Source organism: Trichomycterus rosablanca, chromosome 8 (assembly GCF_030014385.1).
Source record: "Trichomycterus rosablanca isolate fTriRos1 chromosome 8, fTriRos1.hap1, whole genome shotgun sequence".
NCBI lineage: Eukaryota > Metazoa > Chordata > Actinopteri > Siluriformes > Trichomycteridae > Trichomycterus > Trichomycterus rosablanca.
Genome location: NC_085995.1, coordinates 12,223,850 through 12,233,492, shown reverse-complemented (window position 1 = coordinate 12,233,492; position 9,643 = coordinate 12,223,850).

Genomic DNA, 9,643 nt, shown 5'->3' with positions numbered 1-9,643 from the left:
TCTCATACTGGCCACTGGATATTCAACATGGCACCTCATGGCAAATAACTCTCTGAGGATGTGAGAAATAGAATTGTTGCTCTCCACAAAGATGGCCTGGGCTATAAGAAGATTGCTAACACCCTGAAACTGAGCTACAGCATGGTGGCCAAGGTCATACAGTGGTTTTCCAGGACAGGTTCCACTCGGAACAGGCTTCGCCAGGGTCGACCAAAGAAGTTGAGTCCACGTGTTCGGCGTCATATCCAGAGGTTGGCTTTAAAAAATAGACACATGAGTGCTGCCAGCATTGCTGCAGAGGTTGAAGACGTGGGAGGTCAGCCTGTCAGTGCTCAGACCATACGCCGCACACTGCATCAACTCGGTCTGCATGGTCGTCATCCTAGAAGGAAGCTGACGCACAAGAAAGCCCGCAAACAGTTTGCTGAAGACAAGCAGTCCAAGAACATGGATTACTGGAATGCCCTGTGGTCTGACGAGACCAAGATAAACTTGTTTGGCTCAGATGGTGTCCAGCATGTGTGGCGGCGCCCTGGTGAGAAGTACCAAGACAACTGTATCTTGCCTACAGTCAAGCATGGTGGTGGTAGCATCATGGTCTTGGGCTGCATGAGTGTTGCTGACACTGGGGAGCTGCAGTTCATTGAGGGAAACATGAATTCCAACATGTACTGTGACATTCTGAAACAGAGCATGAACCCCTCCCTTCGAAAACTTGGCCTCATGGCAGTTTTCCAACAGGATAACGACCCCAAACACAACCTCCAAGATGACAACTGCCTTGCTGAGGAAGCTGAAGGTAAAGGTGATGGACTAAACCCAATTGAGCATCTGTGGCGCATCCTCAAGTGGAAGGTGGAGGAGTTCAAGGTGTCTAACATCCACCAGCTCCGGGCACAATTTGGACATGTTCACTGTGGGGTGTACTCACTTATGTTGCCAGCCATTTAGACATTAATGGCTGTGTGTTGAGTTATTTTCAGAAGACAGTAAATCTACACTGCTATACAAGTTGTACACTGACTACTCTAAGTTATATCCAAGTTTTATTTCTATAGTGTTGTCCCATGAAAAGATATAATAAAATATTTGCAGAAATGTGAGGGGTGTACTCACTTTTGTGATACACTGTATATATATATATATATATATATATATATATATATATGTATATATATATATATATATATATATATATATATATATATATACCATATAGAAGCACTTTAAAGTTCTACAATTATTGACTGTAGTCCATCTGTTCTCTACATACTTTTTTAGCCTGCGTTCACCCTTTTCTCCAATGGTCAGGACCACCACAGAGCAGGTTTTATTAAGGTGGTGGATCATTCTCAACACTGCAGTAACAATGACATGATTAGTGAGTGTTGTGCTGGTATGAGTGGATCAGACACAGCAGCACTGCTGGAGTTTTTAAATACTGTGTCCACTCACTGTCCACTCTATTAGACACTCCTACCTAGTTGGTCCACCTTTCCACCTGTGATGTAGAGTGATGTGGAATTTGGGGATAATTTAGGGTGGATAGATAATAGATATTGGCTGTGTCCGAAATCTCAGTAGGCGAGAGCAGGTAGTGTGTCCAAATATGTAGTATTCATGTAGTACCTGGATGACCTTCTGCAAACACAGCACATTGCGGTCTGACAATCTATCCCATAATTCTACTGGATAACCCTGAATAACGTTAAGAGTTGCTTTGTGGAAAATGACAGAATTGATTTTGTCTCATTTTAAAATTGTTATAACTGTGGCAATGTGACGTCGGTAAGATGGCGGAATAGTACGTCTGAGGTCGTGTGCATACTGCACACTTGGGTACTGAAAGAGCGTACTGCTTTACCGACCGAGCAGTGTGCACTGACTCCAATTTAGTATGTACTGTTTAAGTATACGACTTTGGACGCAGCCATATTTATAGTACAGTACTGTGCATAAGTTTTAAGTTGGTGTGGAAAAAATGGGGAAAAGTAAGAATGCTTTCAAAATGTCATGAGTCAGTGTGGCTTTGCACATGGCTCCTCTGTGACACACCTCTTGTCTCCGCCTCCTGTTTCTGATTTGCCCTGTTGTTAATCTCTCCCAGCTGTTCCCCATGTCTGTACTAATGAGCTTATGTACATATACCCCTGTGTTTTTAACCTAGTCTTTAGTCTTTATGACTGTGAACTTTGTCAGTAACTGTGAATTAGAACCTGTGTATGCTTATTGTGAATCCTGTTGTTTCCTGTTCTGGTTCCTCTCATGTTGATGCGTTGCTCTGCTTTGTTTGTCCTTGCTAATGTCACTGTCCATGCTTTTTAGGTCCTAATTCTAATATCTGTTCTGTCTTAGCTTGGTGTAACTATTAGCTAAGTTGTAAGTATTTCCTGTTGCCTAGGTTAGTCATGTATATATACAAATGTATGAACTTATATGTACATATAAAAGTGTACATACACTCATAAAGGGCGGCATTGGGTAGCACTGTCACCTCACAGCAAGAAGGTCCTGGGTTCGAGCCCCAGGTGGGGCCGTCCAGGTCCTTTCTGTGTGGTTTTTGCATGTTCTCCCCGTGTCTGTGTGGGTTTCCTCCGGGAGCTCTGGTTTTCTCGCACAGTCCAAAGACATGCAAGTGAGATGAATTAGAAATACAAAATGTCCATGAGTGTGTTCAATATTGAACTTGTCAACTGATGAAACTTGTGTAATGTGTAACTACCGTTTCTTTCATGAATGTAACCAAAGTGTAAAACATGATGTTAAAATCCTAATAAATGAATAAATAATACACTCTTAAAGGACATGGCAATCCATAGTCAAGATTGACAGTCCCTGCAGCACAGACACTTCCCCACATTATCACTGACCCACCTTCATGCTTAACAGTGGGGATAATATTATTAGGCTTCTGGTCATAAGCCTCATAAGTTTAGATTCTTCACATTCCTGTGCTTTTTTGGTCAAGAGTGACATTATGGAGTCCAGCCACAAAGTCACTAGTTGTTAGGTGATCTTATGGTTGTCACTTACACATTTGCCTCAGTCTTCATCAGGTCAACCTGTGAGTCTTTTGCAGTAGCACAGAGGCTTTCTTTGTTGTCCTGATGAAATTACTGAGGTGTTTGAATGAGAATTTTGGGCGTTTTTCCATGACCAGGAAGGTTTGCTGTCTTCCACAGCTGTGCCATAAGTTTGGCACTTACAAACAATACTTCCATTGGTGCCTCTAGGAATATTTGAGGTCTTGGAAATTCTTATACCTATTGCCCTTTTGGTGCAATAAAATTATCTCATTTATCCCAGCTTTCACCATGGTTGCAACACACCTTGAACACATCAAATTAAGGGTTGTTATTGAGCTCTGAATGGTTTCTTCATGTCAAGTAACCAGTGATGGCATAGTTACCTTGAAAAAGTAATCTGATTACTGATTACTCCTTTAAAAAGTAACTTAGTTACTTTATTGATTACTTGATTTTAAAAGTAACTAAGTTAGATTACAAGTTACTTCATTAGTTATATAATGCGGTCCGCTAAAGTATCCCATAATGCAACTGGAGCTGTGTAGGCGATTGAAGCGGAATAAGAAACAAAAAAGATGGCGGAGTCCTCTGTTCACAAGTGTAAGTAAGATAAATAAAATACAATTTTTTAAAGACAAATAAATAACAAAAAGACGATAAATATCCAAAATTTTGGCGAGTGGGGTTTGTAATGAGTCTGTAACTATGGTGATATTACGTCATTACGTCCCCACGTCATCACTTGACGTTGTTAAGATGGCGGATGTAGTACTTTTTTACCGACCGAGTAGTGCATACTTCCTCCAATCTAGTGCACACTCTAAGTATGCGATTCCGGACGCAGCTCGTGACTTAATTGTCGCATAGGCCAGACGTCACTCCCCGAGACGCAAAAAGAAAGCAAAAATATATCTTTTTACTAAGGAAAATGACAAAAATAGTAACTCACAGTAACTTGGATAAGTAACTTTAATCTGATTACTGGATTGGAAATAGTAACGCGTTAGATTACTTGTTACTGAAAAATGTGGTCAGATTAGAGTAACACGTTACTGACATCAGTGCATGTAACTATGGATTATCTATCTGCCTGTTTGTCTGAATCTAGCAGAAAAAATATTTTAGGTGTTAAATACATTTAATTGCAACTGTATATGAAATTCTGCAACAGTACTTCAAAACTCTTGATTTCAGCTATACCTAAGATACAGAAACCCAGACTACTTAGACTACTCAGACTTTCTCATAAAGTCTTCTCTCTATTTACTATTTCTCTGTTGATAGATTGATTCCTTCAGCATATGCAGGCTGTTTATATAGATATTTAAGTTGGTTTATGAGCCAAAAGTGATGCCTCTAGCCCTACATCAAGATAGATGGAGAAAGAGAAAGTAACAGAGATAGAGGAAGAGAGAGATGCACCCTGGTAGGCAAAAAGCTGTTTTCTTTTATAGCCGTGGAGGGATGCCATTGCTGAAAGACTGTTTGGAGTGAACCTGAAGATCAACAGAAGAATGACTCATAGCAGAGAGTGAGGGGAAAGGAGGGTGGTTGCCAATGAATATTTTCCTTCTTCACATGTTTATAATGCATTCCTATTGATTCTCAGTCACACAGCACATAGCTCTCCATCCATCCTGCATATTTCTTCTTTACCACACACTGGGACAGCAAAATGAATGTGTTTAGATTAGCACTCACACATGAGCCCACATCCAGTCATCGCTGAGACGATATCTTTGGTTTGTCACCCACTAGGGAGTTCCCCGTCTGACACGAATCAAAGTATTGTCATGCTTCACTTAAAATCTTTCAACATTCGCACAAATAAATAATAATAATAATAAAAATACATCTGTGACTTTGGCCATTGGTGCAGAAAATTACATTTGAGAAAGAAAAAAACATTAAACTCAAGAGGGAAGAGAAAGTTCTCTTTTATGAAAAACAGTGTTGATGTTCAAAATCCAGTGTGAGCGAGAGATTCATATCTGGTCCTCACCTGTGACAAGACCAACCAGAATATACACTTATAGTAAAGCGGCACTAACCATTCAACAGCTTGTCATAACATGTGCAGCAGTACGGGGTCGTCGTTGTTGCATTTTTCATTTCAAAATTTTCCACACAATTCTCTATTGGGGACAGGTCAGGACTGCAGGCAGGCCAGTACCCGTACCCTCTTCTTCCATAGCCATGCTTTTGTAATGTGTGCAGCATGTGGTTTTGCATTGTCTTAATGTTTTGAAGGCAGCATATGTTGCTCTAAGATCTCAATGTACTTTCTGCATTAATGCTGCCTTCACAGAAGTGTAAATGACCTTTGCCAAGGGCACTGACACAGCGCCATACCATGACAGACCCTGGCTTTTGGACTTGTTGCTGATAAAAGAAAACCTGAAATGCTGATTCATCTGACCACAATACACGTTTCCACTGTGTGATGGTCCATCCTAGATGCCTCCGAGCCCAGAGAAGTCGACGCCGCTTCTGGACATGTTTAACATAAGGCTTCTTTTTTGCACAGTAAAGTTTTAAGTGGCATTTGTGCATGTAACTCCGTATTGTAGTGTTTGACAAAGGTCAGCCATTGTTGAGTGGCGGTTCATGATGCAGTCTGAGGGATCGAAGATCATGGGGGTTCAGCTTAAGCTCTTGCGCTCTTGGCTTTTACACACTGAAATTCCTCCCGATTCCATGAATCATTTAATGATGATTTGCACTGTAGAGGGAGAAATATGCAAATCCCTTCCAATCTTTCTTTGAGGTACATTGTTTTTAAACATTTCAATCATTTTCTCACGCATTTAGTGCATTAAAATAGAATGACCTCTATGTGATCTTTTCAACTATAACAACAGTCACTCCTCTCAGAGGCTTCTCACAATAGTTTGAAGTATCTCCATTTGAATTGATACCCATTTAGTCAAAAGAGCATCTGTATGGCTGGGCACTGGTGTTGACCAGGAAAGCTTCAACTGATGTTTCAGTTCATTACCAAGCTGTTTAGTGGGGCTGAGGTCATGGCTCTGTGCAAGCCACTGGAGCTTCTTTAAGCAATGCTTTTCTTCATGTCTTTGAAGACCTTGCTTTGTGCACACAGTTATGCTGGGTCTTTCTTAAACAGATGCTACAAAGTTAAAAGTATGTAATTTCCTTTATGTAACTGATGTGTTTTAGGACTCTCCCAGGACCACCACAGAGCAAGTATTATTTGGGTGGTGGATCATTCTCAGCACTGCAGTAACACTGACATGGTGGTGGTGTGTTAGTGTGTGTGTTGTGCTGGTACAGTGGGGCCAAAAAGTATTTAGTCAGCCACTGATTGTGCAAGTTCTCCTACTTAGAAAGATGAGAGAGGTCTGTAATTTTCATCATAGGAACACTTCAACTATGAGAGACAAAATGAGAAAAAAAAATCCAGGAAATCACACTGTAGGATTTTTAAAGAATTTATTTGTAAATTATGGTGGAAAATAAGTATTTGGTCAATAACAAAAGTTTAACTCAATACTTACATAACATAACGTAACATAACCTTTGTTGGCAATGACAGAGGTCAAACGTTTCCTGTAAGTCTTCACCAGGTTTGCACACACTGTAGCTGGTATTTTGGCCCATTCCTCCATGCAGATCTCCTCTAGAGCAGTTATGTTTTGGGGCTGTCGCTGGGCAACACGGATTCCACAAATTTTCTATGGGGTTGAGGTCTGAAGACTGGCTAGGCCACTCCAGGACCTTGAAATGCTTTTTACGGAGCCACTCCTTTGTTGCTCGAGCGGTGTGTTTGGGATCATTGTCACGCTGGAAGACCCAGCCACGTTCCATCTTCAATGCTCTCACTGATGGAAAGAGGTTTTGGCTTAAAATCTCATGATACATGGCCCCGTTCATTCTTCCCTTAACACGGATCAGTCGTCCTGTCCCCTTTGCAGAAAAACAGCACCAAAGCATGATGTTTCCACCCCCATGCTTCACAGTAGGTATGGTGTTCTTGGGATGCAACTCAGCCTCCAAACACGACGAGTTGAGTTTTTACCAAAAAGTTCCATTTTGGTTTCATCTGACCACATGATATTCTCCCAATCCTCTTCAGGATCATCCATATGCTCTCTGACAAACTTCAGACGGGCCTGGACATGTACTGGCTTAAGCAGGGGGACACGCCTGGCACTGCGGGATTTGAGTCCCTCTCGGCGTAGTGTGTTACTGATGGTAGCCTTTGTTACTTTGGTCCCAGCTCTCATCAGGTCCCTCCGTGTAGTTCTGCGATTTTTGCTCACCGTTTTCATGATCATTTTGACCCCATGGGATGAGATCTTGACCCCAAGGAGAATTATCAATGGTCTTGTATGTCTTCCATTTTCTTACAATTGCTCCCACAGTTGATTTATTCACACCAACCTGCTTGCCTATTGTAGATTCACTCTTCCCAGCCTGGTGCAGGTCTACAATTTTCTTCCTGGTGTCCTTTGACAGCTCTTTGGTCTTGGCCATGGTTGAGTTTGGAGTCTGACTGTTTGAGGCTGTGGACAGGTGTCTTTTATACAGATAACGAGGTCAAACAGGTGCCATTAATACAGGTAACGAGTGGAGGACAGAAGAGCTTCTTAAAGAAAAAGTTACAGGTCTGTGAGAGCCAGAAATCTTGCTTGTTTGGTATTGACCAAATACTTATTTTCCACCATAATTTACAAATAAATTCTTTAAAAATCCTACAATGTGATTTCCTGGATTTTTTTTCTCATTTTGTCTCTCATAGTTGAAGTGTACCTATGATGAAAATTACAGACCTCTCTCATCTTTCTAAGTAGGAGAACTTGCACAATCAGTGGCTGACTAAATACTTTTTGGCCCCACTGTATGAGTGGATCGGACACAGCAGTGTTGATGGAGTTTTTAAACAGCTCACTGTCACTGCTGGACTAAGAATAGTCACCAACCAAAAATATCCAGCCAACAGCGCCCTATGGGTAGCGTCCTGTGACCACTGATGAAGAACCAACTCAAACAGCAGCAGTAGATGAGCGATCATCTCTGACTTTACGTCTACAAGGTGGACCAACTAGGTAGGAGTGTCTAATAGAGTGGACAGTGAGTGGACACGGTATTTAAAAACTCCAGCAGTGCTGTTGTGTCTGATCCACTCATACCAGCACAACACACACTAACACACCACCACCATGTCAGTGTCACTGCAGTGCTGAGAATGATCCACCACCCAAATAATACCTACTCTGTAGTGGTCCTGGGAGAGTCCTGACCATTGAAGAACAGCATGAAAGGGGGCTAACAAAGCATGCAGAGAAACAGATGGACTACAGTCAGTAATTGTAGAACTACAAAAGGCTTATATATGGTAAGTGGAGCTGATAAAATGGACAGTGAGTGTAGAAACAAGGATGTGGTCATAATGTTATGCCTGATCAGTGTACATTCAATATTAAAAAGGGGTTTTAGTCCATATACTGTATTATTCATTAGTGCAAGTAAAAATTTAGTTGATGCTATATAGACAAAAATATATCAAACCACGTATATTTTCTGTCACCTAATCTTACTTACATTTAGACCTGTGTGTCTGGATAATTTCCTCATGCATATGTAAATGAGGCAAGATCATGTGTTTGGTATTTGAACAGAAGACAGCTTAGCTAATGCCTGCTATAGCAACCTTTCACCATCCTTCATGAATTGTGTATTGACACTTTTCTGAATGCAGCAACACAAGTAATCTGTTTTGCATAGCTGGAAGACTTTCAATGTTTATGATCGAGTATGTGGGAGAAGCAGAATTAAAAATTAACTTTAAAAGTGACTTCAAAAGCCACATCAGTATAAGGTCATGTCCAGTAATAAACAGAAATGACAAAGAGGATTTGGACAATGCCCTTGGAGAACATGAAACTTTTCTACAGGCTGCAGTCAGAGTTTGGAAACAAAACGAGGTATATGGTGATTTGTATCCCATTGAATACCTCTGGAATAAATTGGAAGGTTTTGTCCAACATTAGTGAGTGACTTCATAAAGGCTCTTGTATTTTTTAATGTACCCTCCTTTTCTCCCCATAGAGTGGACAGTGAGTGAACAAGGTACTTAAAAGCTCCAGCAGCACTGCTGTGTCTGATCCACTCATACCAGCACAACACACACTAACACCCATGGCATTGTCACTGCAGGGCTGAGAATGATCCACCACCCAAATAATACCTGCTCTGTGGTGGTCCTGACCATTAAAGAACAGGGTGAAAGCAGGCTAAAACAGTATGTAGTATGTAGAGAAATAGATGGTATATAGTGGTACCTCGACACTCTGCGTCAAGAAATTTGTACCCTTAAACTCGATGTGTGTGTGACTGTCACTTCAGCACTCGATTTGAGCGGTGCAGTTAAATGACATCAAAATATTAATATTAACAATATTTATATTATCAGTATAATTACATTGCCAACATTTTATTCCTGTGGCAAAAACATCTTGCCAAAACTGAAGACATTCAGGTTTTATATCTATTATATCTGACTGTCTTCAGCTTTGGCAATATTGTACTTTTCATCCATAATAGCAATCTGAATCCGAGAGGGTCAAAAAGTCAACAAACAGGAGTACACTGCA